Genomic DNA, 10,042 nt, shown 5'->3' with positions numbered 1-10,042 from the left:
GACCTTAGAGCGCCTCATAGCCGACCTTCGTGGAGAGTCGACCAAACTTGAGAAGTCAGCCTGGGCAGAGGCAGGGATTCCCAAGCCTGGTTCCTCTCCTGTGGCATACCATACGCCCGCCTTAGAAGTCAGCTTAGTCGGTGGAAACATGAATGACGTCTTCCCTAGTTGCTGCTTGGACTGCAACCAATCCCCTAACATTCTCAAAGCTCTCTTAGAAGATCTAGCGAAGACGAGCTTAGTGTAGGCAGACCTAACAGGTTGCATGCCTAGAGAAAACTCTGATGGAGGAGAGCGAGGGGTAGCAGACACAAAGTGATCCGGGTAAACTTCTCTGAAAAGAGCCAGGACCTTTCGAAAGTCAATGGAGGGTGGTAACGACTTGGGTTCCTCCACGTCCGAAGAGGGATCCAGGTGCGCAGCTTCCTCCTCAGAAACCTCATCACCTGAGGGTTGAGAAGCGAGAGGTAAAGTTACAGCGGTATGCTGAACGGCAGAATCCTGACAAGCGGGTGCATAAACACTTGTGGATTCATCCTCAAGTCTCTGTTGAAGAGGATGAGGGCTGGTAATGACAAAGTCATGAGGCTGGGAAGAAGGAGGCTGTGCGGGAGTCTGGGGAGCAAACGTGGTGAGAGGCGACTGTAGTAAAACCTGAGGTTCAGGCTGCAAAGACTGCTCAAGTTGAGGAGAAAGAGGTAGATGCATGCGTTGAGGTGGCTGACTTAATGCATGAGGCTCATGTCTCAAGAGTTGCGCTAGCTGCGAGGGTTGAGGTGGCTGCGCAGTAAGAGGTTCCTGTCTCACGAGTTGAGGTTCTTGAGGTGGGTGCTGCGAGAGTTGAGGTGGCGGCTGCGCAGAAAGCAGCTCCTGTCTCACGAGTTGAGGTTCTTGAGGTGCTAGCCTCGAGAGTTGAGGTTCTCGCCTCGAGGGGGGAGGAGTCAGCTGCGAGAGCTGAGGTGGCTGCCTCAAGGATGGTAGAGGTTGTCGTACCTCAAGAGGTTGCTGCCTCGAGGAAGGTCTTACTGTACGAAACTCTTGCCTTAAAGGTAGAGGAGGTTGTAAGGCATAAGACTCCTGTCCCCATTGTTGAGGAGGTTGCTGCGTGGTAAGAGGTTCTTGTACAACGCAGGTAACTGGCAACTCCCAACGCGGTAGCTCACGCATGGAGGTAGCTAGAGGAACCTCAACTTCGTACGTCTGGCAGACTGGACTGCGTAGGGGAGGAGGAGCGCTCGCAGGAGGAGGAGTAACCTTCTCTGCCTGAAACTCACGCATCAAAACCGCAAGCTGCAACTGCATAGACTGCAGCAAAGTCATCTTGGGATCAACAGACGTTGAGGTCTGTTGAGGCAGAGCCTTAACAGAAGTTGAGGTCTGTTGAGGCATCGCCTTACCTCTCTTAGGAGGCGTGCAGTCACCTGATGACTGCGGCGAGTCAGAGCTAGCCCAATGACTACATCCGGGCTGTACAACTCGTTCGGTCTGGACTTTACGTTTAAGAGGTCTAGAGACCTGAGTCCAGCGTTTTCTTCCCGAAATTTCTGCAGACGAGTAAAATGAGGGCTCAATCGTCTGAGAGTGGAAGTGACGATCTCTGTAAGATACGCCCGCAACCACTGAGGATACTCCTGTGCGCCGATCAAGGCCTGCCGAACCCTTTTGCCCTTCGACATTGCTTCTCCCCTGGGCTTGGGAGCTTGCAAGAGGTCCCGGACTGGGAGGACGACTGGCACGCACAGAAGTACCCTCACGCACAACACTGACACTGACACTAGCACTCGGCACAGCACTGGCACTACCACTTCCCACTGCACTTTTCCCTTTAAGTTCTTTGACATCTGCCAAGAGGAACTTGTGGTCACTCACTACCGACTCCACTTTATCACCTAAAGCCTGAATGGCACGTAAAATATCAGACATATCAGGCTGAGCACAAATAGTAGGATCGGGGGTAGCCACTACAGGGGGAGGAAAAGGTTGAGGATCATGGGGGGAGGAATAAAGCGAAGAGCGAGCCGAACTCCTCCTAACTCTCTCTCTCTCTAACTTAGTGGTATACTTGAGGAATCGAACAAACTCAAGTTCCGAAAGTCCGGCGCATTCCTCACAACGATCTTCCAACTGACAGGATTTTCCCCTACAGTCGGAACAAACGGGGTGAGGATCAACCGAGGCCTTCGGAATACGCCTAATACAAGTCCTACATCGTCTATGGGGAGGAGCTTGAGAAAGGTCGGACATCTTGAATCAAGAACAGTCAAGGGGAATTTCAATTAAAGCAAAATATCGTTAACCATTAATCAAATCAATCTAAAAGCTATCTAAGCTAAGAGATAAGTTTCCTGTATAGCGAAAGCTGAAATCTTAGAGCAATACTTCACCAAAAACCGTGAACAAGACTCCAAAATTATAAGCGTATCCATGAATGTCTTGCCGGAAGCACGACAGAGGAAAAATTGAGGCGGTGTCAACAAGAAGTACTATAGTACCTGGCCACAGGTGGCGCTGGTGAGTACACCCCCTTCTTGTATAGTGATCGCTGGCGTATCCCTTCCGTAGAATTCTGTCGGGCAACGGAGTTGACAGCTACATGATTATCGGGTAAGATTAATATTGAAAAATCCAGTTTGGACCTTCTTCCGTCGTCGCGAAAACCTCTCCCACTGCGAGGTAGACCACTCCCTACACTCACTACACCTGTTATTGCTATCACACCGTTGGCCCCTGCAAGAAGGACAAAGGGCGTGAGAATCAGTCTCGACCGCCGACATGAATGTTCCACAGAGGCGGTCGGGAAACCCAGGGCAGGTGCGGATGATTGCAGAGGCCAACTTCACATATACAGAACTAGAAAAAAAAAGACAAAAGCAATTAAATGACTGCCAAATGACGGCGAGGATGAGAGCAGACACGTCCGACCACCATCCGAGCCGAGAGCAAAGTGAGCCCAAGCACAGGTGTGTGAGAGGGGGGGAGGGGGGGGTAGCAAGCTACCCTCCCCTAACCCCACTAACTAGCGGTGTGGGTAGTAAATCACAAATTTTTAAGTAATTTGTATTTTTCCTAACATACTTACCTAGAACTACCTTCTTAGGAGTTACTGGTTAACTCTACCTAACTGACCAGCTTTTTGTATAGTTTACCCCCCTCTTCCCGTTTTCTACGGGGTCAACCTTTGGCAGTGTGGTACGTGCCCTGAGGCGACCCCAGGGTCGCCAGTAAGTTTCGTTGGAATAGGTATTACTCGATCCTGCAGGTTCTCGGGGAAGGATGGGAGGGCCATAACCCGAAGGTAGTTCTAGGTAAGTATGTTAGGAAAAATACAAATTACTTAAAAGTTTGTGATTTGTTCCAACACGGTTACTTACCAAGAACTACCTTCTTAGGAGACTTGCACTTTAGGAGGTGGGAGTGTCCTGCAGGGATCAGGATTCGACGGGGAGGCACGTGAGAGAGGGAACCTCTAAGGAGGTCTTGGTTCCAAGACCACTTGAAAACTGCACGAAAAGTAGGGGAAAACTATCCAAAAAACTCAGTCTAAATGGCTTACCTTTTCAAAACCAATTCCCATACATGTCCTCTTGAAGGGTGTTCCTTTCAGTGATTAAGGTCTTCTCAACATCTTCCTGGCCCGTTCGATCAGGGGAAGGAAGGAAAAAGAGGGGGGGGTAAGGTTAAGGAAGGAACTAGTGTCTCTTGGCATTAACACCCCCGGTTACCCTGGGGCTATGACCTTAGATCTCCTGAAGGGCCGACACAATTGGGCCAATAGAAAACTTGTCCAAGGATTTTCTCGTACAATCTTTTAGATAATGTTCCGTGAAGGTGGACTGTCTAGACCAGGTCCCAGCCTTCAGGATCTTACCCACAGCCATGTTCTTCTCGAAAGCCAGAGAGGTGCTCAGAGCCCTGATATCATGAGGTCTTGGTTTTCCAGGGAGAGGAGTCCCAGAAGCTTCGTAGGCCCTCCTTACCACTTGTCTCAGCCAGAAAGAGATAGAATTTTTCGAGACCGGTTTCTTCACGCGGCCTGTTGAGATGAATAAATTTTTGATCTGAGGGTGGTATTTTGCAGTCCTCTCCAGGTATTTTCTTACAGTTCTCACGGGACATAAGAGTAGATCCTTAAGGTTGTCGGATCGAGGGATGGCTGGCACCGAAAAACCCTCGAACCGAGGATCCCAACACGCTGGGTTCTGCGTTTTCGCCACAAAACTAGGGACGAACCTAAAGACAACTTCCCTCCACCCTTTGGAGTGTGAGACCTCGTAAGAGAGGCCGTGTAACTCGCTAACTCTCTTCTCCGAGGCCTGGGTCACTAGACAGTTCTTTGTCCAATGGGTTAACCAAGTTTTCGGCCCTTCTGTGAAGAAGTATCTTCATGAGCAGAAATTGCCTTTAAAGTGCCTGCTATGCCTTGACAATGCACCTGCTCACCCCCCGGACTTTAAGATGATATCTTCGATGAATTCAAGTTCATAAAGGTGCTGTATCTTCCACCGAATACCACCTCTATCCTCCAGCCCATGGACCAGCAAGTCATCTCGAATTTCAAGAAGCTCTACACCAAGCACCTATTCAAGCAGTGCTTTAATGTCACGCAAAGCACAAACTTAACTTTGTGTGAATTTTAGAAAAGCCACTTCAACATCATGCACTGCTTGAAGATCATAGATCAGGCTTGGGTGGGATTAACTCGACGAACCCTCAATTCTGCCTGGAAGAAGCTGTGGCCTGATGCAGTTTCTCCCCGAGATTTCGAAGGTTTTGACCCCGAACCTGATCCCGTGGTGGGTGCAGCGGAAGACGTAGAGGAAATCGTCTCCCTTGGCAAGTCCATGGGTCTGGAGGTCGACGCAGATGACATCACGGAACTCGTCGCAGAACATCCCGACGAACTTACCACAGAGGAGCTCAAGGAACTCCATGCGATGTCTGAGCACATGAGTGATGACGAGGAAGGGATCGAGGAGGTAGAACATGTGTTAGGTTCGGCGCAAATAAAAGAGGTGTTAGGAAAATATCAAGACATGGTTGACTTCATCGACAAATACCACCCAAAAAAATTGCAGGTTTGTCGTGTAGTTGCACAGTTCGATGATGTTTGCCTAACTCATTTTCGAAACATTCTGAAAAGCCGTAACAAGCAACTTTCTATCGATAGCTTCTTTAAAAAAACTACGAAGCGAACTCGTGATGAAGAGAATGGAAGTGGTTCAAAGAAAACGGCAGAGTGAAGAGAAAAAAATTCAATCAATTTTAAGTGGAGAGAGTGAAAGTGATTAAAATTAATCATCAAAAAGAAAAAAAGAAAATGTAAAAAAATATAAAATATAAAAATAAAAAAAAATAAATAAGCTAAGTTAGGTTAAAGTTCACTTAGTGTAAGTTAGAATAAGTTACGGTAGTGTACGTTTATCGTAGTTAACCTCTCTACCTCCTCGCCGCCCGTCCGTCTCCTCTCTGCGTAGCAAGACCAACACCACCTGCGCTAGACTTTCTAAGGTAAAGTGACGCTAAAAACCCGTTTCTTATTTATCATTTTTTGATAATTATTCTTTTTTACAGGTCTACAGTATTATCTAATTTAGTGTGCATTATTGTCATGTGTAATTATGTGTAGTAATTTATTAAGGAGTTATCATAGGTTTTAGGGCTCAACCACGGATTAATCCTATTTCAATGTATTCTTATGGGAAAATTCGTTTCGACATCCGAACATTTTCTACATCCGAAGTCGGCTGTGGAATGGATTAAATTCATATGTAGAGGTACCACTGTACTTGTCGTACTCAAAACAATCCCTGTGTGCATGGCAGGTTTTCACTTCCTCTTACTAATTCCTCACAAAAACCTAGTCATGAAGGAAGTTGAAGACGCAGTGAAGAAGGTACTGAAGAACTTCTTCATCATCAGCCTGGACGTTGCCACCCTTATCCCGATAAACCTCTCTTAAATTTCTTCCTCTCCTTTGAGAATTCTCCCCACTGAAGAGGAGGAAAATCCCTACAATAATCACAGGGATATTAATGTGTGCAGTCATATCCCTCTGCAAAAGCTAATAAGTCGGGATCCACATCTGGCTATCATTATCATTATCATCAATTCATAAGCTAAAACCCTAGTTGGAAAAGCAGGATGCAACAAGCCCAGGGGCTCCAACAGGGAAAATAGCTCAGCGAGGAAAGGAAATAAACAAAAGTAAAATATTTTAAGAAGAGCAACAACATTAAAATAGATATCTCCTATATAAACTATAAAAATTTTAACAAAACAAGAGGAAGAGAAACAAGATAGAATTGTGTGCCCGAGTGTACCCTCAAGCAAGAGAACTCCAACCCAAGACAGTGGAAGACCATGGTACAGAGGCTAAGACACTACCCACGATTAGAAAGCAATGGTTTGATTTTGGAGTGTCCTCCTAGAAGAGCTGCTTACCATAGCTAAAGAGCCTCTTCTACCCTTACAAAGAGTAAAGAGGTCACTGAACAATTACAGTGCAGTAAGAAGAATTGTCTGGTAATTTCAGTGTTGTTAGGTGTATGAGAACAGAGGAGAATATGTAAAGAATAAGCCAGACTATTCGGTTTGTTAGTGTGTAGGTAAAGGGAAAATGAACCGAAACCAGAGAGAAGGATCCAATGTACTACTCATGTACCAGCCACAATTATGGCCCAGACAAAGCCGCACGTCTGCCCATTGAAATGCCATAATCAACAAATAGCACAATCAACACAAACACTCTGGAAAGCAAAAGAAAAAAGCACTAAACAGCCCAACAAGAGATGCAGGTAATTAAGACAGTACAGCACCGCAGCCGAAGTGAAAGTGAGGGTCACTCCCCTTATCGGGGTAGGCATCTACGCTCGCCTCATTAAAAGTTTTTGTTTTTCAAACTTCACTGAAGTTATACTTCTGATAAAGGACAAAGGTTTTTATTATGTACAGGAACAAGACTGATATATCCTCTCCAGAATTTACCTGATCCAAAAAAGAAAAACAGCTGCGCTCACTCACCTTCAACCTGAATTTGGCACATCTTCGCCACGTCCACGTTGTCGCCATCCTTACTTTCCTCATTTTCCTTAGCATCCCGGGACGACTTGGGCGATCCTTCCCAACCGCCTATGAGCGGCGACGCGTCGCCCGTGTTCGACAGCGGGGGCTCGAAAGTGGCCGGTCCCTCAGCTTGAGGATGTCGTTGGCTTCTTTGTTTTCGAGGTATTCCACTCTCTATCAAATTTTCTGGATCGGGAAAGAAGTTCCTCTCGATGATCTGCTCTACTTCCTGGAAGCAAACAAATCATTAATATCTGAACTGGAAGTCCCCATTTAAACCTTCATAACTGTAGATGACAGTACTATACAAAAAGTCCTCAACTTAGAAACTAAACCGGTTCCTAGAAGCTGTTTGAAAGTTAAATTTTTAAAAATTTTGGCTTCACCTAACTTGCATGGCTATGATTTTCAGCTCCAAAACTCAACAAATGATAAAATTTCATACTGCAAATGTCTTCTTGCTCACTGCGTTAAATTATATATTGTTTTACAACAGTATTTCATTATGAACTTTGGATACAATATCTGAGATGAACAATTTCAGTTGGATTCGCGTCTGTGTCTCCGAATGTTCATAAGTTTATAAGTGTTTGTAAGTCTAATACCTTCTACTTACGTTCACAAAAGTGTCTTCGTCCAACACTTTTTTTTCCTCTTCCTCGGAGGAGGCACGCCGGGTTTTTTGGAGCTATTGTCGATTTCTGAAACCACCAAGACCCCTGCCGAGGACGGTCGTGAATCTAGCTGGCTCATTGTGGGATCTGTTCTGAAATGACGGGACATTCATTAACTTACGTGGCAACTTGTTAATTATCATCATTTTAATCGTGTATATTCAAGTTTATGGTTTTTTATAACATCGATTAAAAAAAAATTGGCTATTACTAATTTATCTATTCTGGCTAATTAATTTTCATTTATCATTACTATTATTGTTGCTGTAGATCACAAATAAGATATTTTCTTAGAAATCCCTCTGAAAATCCTCATCGTATTAATAACCGCTTCATTTTACCAAATGAACCATATACTTTATAACTGGTTAGCACATACTCGATGCATTTCTGACCATTATCGCTAGTGCAAAGCACTCATTCGTCGTTTATAAACTTTCTGCCCGAAGCCAAAATCTTACGCATATTCAGTGGAAAAGGGTTTGCATACATGCAGAAATGGATTATATTTCACTAAATATAACTCTTTGTTGGAGAGCAATTCCATAAAAATACTTAAATAACAACGTGGGTAGTTTGTAGAATAGCATGTGCACCCCTTAATTACTTAAATTAGAGGTAATTGGATGTTGTTTGGACAATAACAAATGCACACGATAATTACTCAAATCAGACGCAATTGTAAATGGTTAGTAGAATGCCGGACACATCCACTAACTACTAAAATTGTAGGCAATTTGGAGTTATTTGTAGAATGGCGGCCACACATATTAATTACACAAATTAAATGTAATAGTAAATGGTTTGTAGGGTAGCACACACAACAGCTAAATTACTCAAACTAGAGGTAATTCATATTTGTTTGTAGAATGACGGACGCGCACATTAATTACACAAATTATAAGTAATAGAGTAATGTTTGTAAAATAGCGGATGCACATTAATTACACAAATCATGGGTAATTGGCAGTTTATAGGAGGGTTATTTGCCAACGTTATAAGAAACTACCTAGGGTAAGGTTAGGTACCGATGCAAATTTCTTTACGGGAAGAAATTCCTATTCTCTGCGCCCCCGGGAGGACCTGTCCGCTGATCTGCAAAGTCTCCCTTACCACCAATAGAAAATTGGAGTTCGGCATGCATGGTTAGGCCTACCCTAGCCTAATCAATGCCTAGATTAAGTAATAAACCTTCAAAGAATAATTAACACCATTATTCACCTTGAGCCTAACTTACAGTAGGCTATAGGGCCATACCACATTACCGAACTAGCCTACTGTGCAGGCCAGCAGGCTTACGGTAGGCAATGCAGGATTTCACAAACTAGGTATTAACCAAAATTAATAATCAATTCTATAAAAATAAAATTAATTATCTTAGTTTTTTAAACATTTTCGGAGACGTAGTCTACCTTAGGCTAAGTTTTCCTTCGCGGTATCGTACGTTATTTTACGATATTTCCTTATTTAATGATCATAAATGCCTATATATAAGATAATATCGTATTATACAATAATATAAATAGATTATTTTACCTTAAAATGGCGTAAATATTAAAATATGTATAACCACGTGTCGAGTTCATCTTTGTTTACTTCCTGTGCTTTCTTGAGCAGTGTTACCAGATGATTTCCACTGGATTATCGTACATGAACCTTAAAATTATCGTTTTTGAAACCAAATTATCGTACACTCAACATGATTATATTACCTGTGCCTTAAATAAATTAATATAGTAATGAGATTCTCAATCTTTACTTTTATTCCCATTCTACCTTGTAATTAGATAGGATAACACCTTGCTATCATCAGTTTTGAAGTTTTTATTGTTTTTATAGGAAATATTTATTTTAATGTTGTTACTATTCTTAAAATATTTTATTTTTCCTTGTTTCCTTTCCTCACTGAGCTATTTTCCCTGTTGGGGTCCCTGGGCTTATAGCATCCTGCTTTTCCAACTAGGGTTGTAGCTTAGCATTTAATAATAATAATAATAATAACCTATTGTGGTCAGTTTGGATTTCTTGAATTCTTCTTTTATGTGCATTGCCCTACCTATAAATGCAGCCAGATCCCTGCTAGGATTTTTCAGAGAACCTAATCTTATTATTATTATTATTATTTGCTAAGCTACAACCCTAGCTGGAAAAGCAAAATGCTATAAGCCCAGGGGCCCCAACAGGGAAAATAGCCCAGTAAGGAAAGGAAAGAAGGAAAAATAAAATATTTTAAGAAGAGTAACATTAAAATAAATATTTCCTATGTCTACATTCATTAGCTGTCCTAATTTATGGCATAAAAATGA

General features: G+C 43.3%; 1 long non-coding RNA gene across 2 annotated transcripts; it reads right to left on the bottom strand.

Annotated features, from left to right (window-relative positions):
• Window positions 1-7,026: 7,026 nt before the first annotated feature.
• LOC137637519 (uncharacterized) lies at window positions 7,027-9,348 on the bottom strand. 2 transcript variants are annotated; one of them, XR_011043680.1, is made up of 3 exons: window positions 9,273-9,348; window positions 7,679-7,828; window positions 7,027-7,291 (listed from the first exon to the last, which is right to left on the bottom strand). It is a non-coding gene; the product is annotated as an uncharacterized lncRNA (long non-coding RNA). The 2 variants fall into 2 exon arrangements; XR_011043679.1 differs by having other exon boundaries at window positions 7,679-7,823.
• Between the last annotated feature and the right edge of the window lie 694 nt (window positions 9,349-10,042).

This window comes from Palaemon carinicauda, unplaced genomic scaffold, assembly GCF_036898095.1.
Source record: "Palaemon carinicauda isolate YSFRI2023 unplaced genomic scaffold, ASM3689809v2 scaffold801, whole genome shotgun sequence".
NCBI classification, from domain to species: domain Eukaryota; kingdom Metazoa; phylum Arthropoda; class Malacostraca; order Decapoda; family Palaemonidae; genus Palaemon; species Palaemon carinicauda.
The sequence above is the reverse complement of the archived record's forward strand: the minus strand, read 5'-3'. Positions and strand labels throughout refer to the sequence as shown.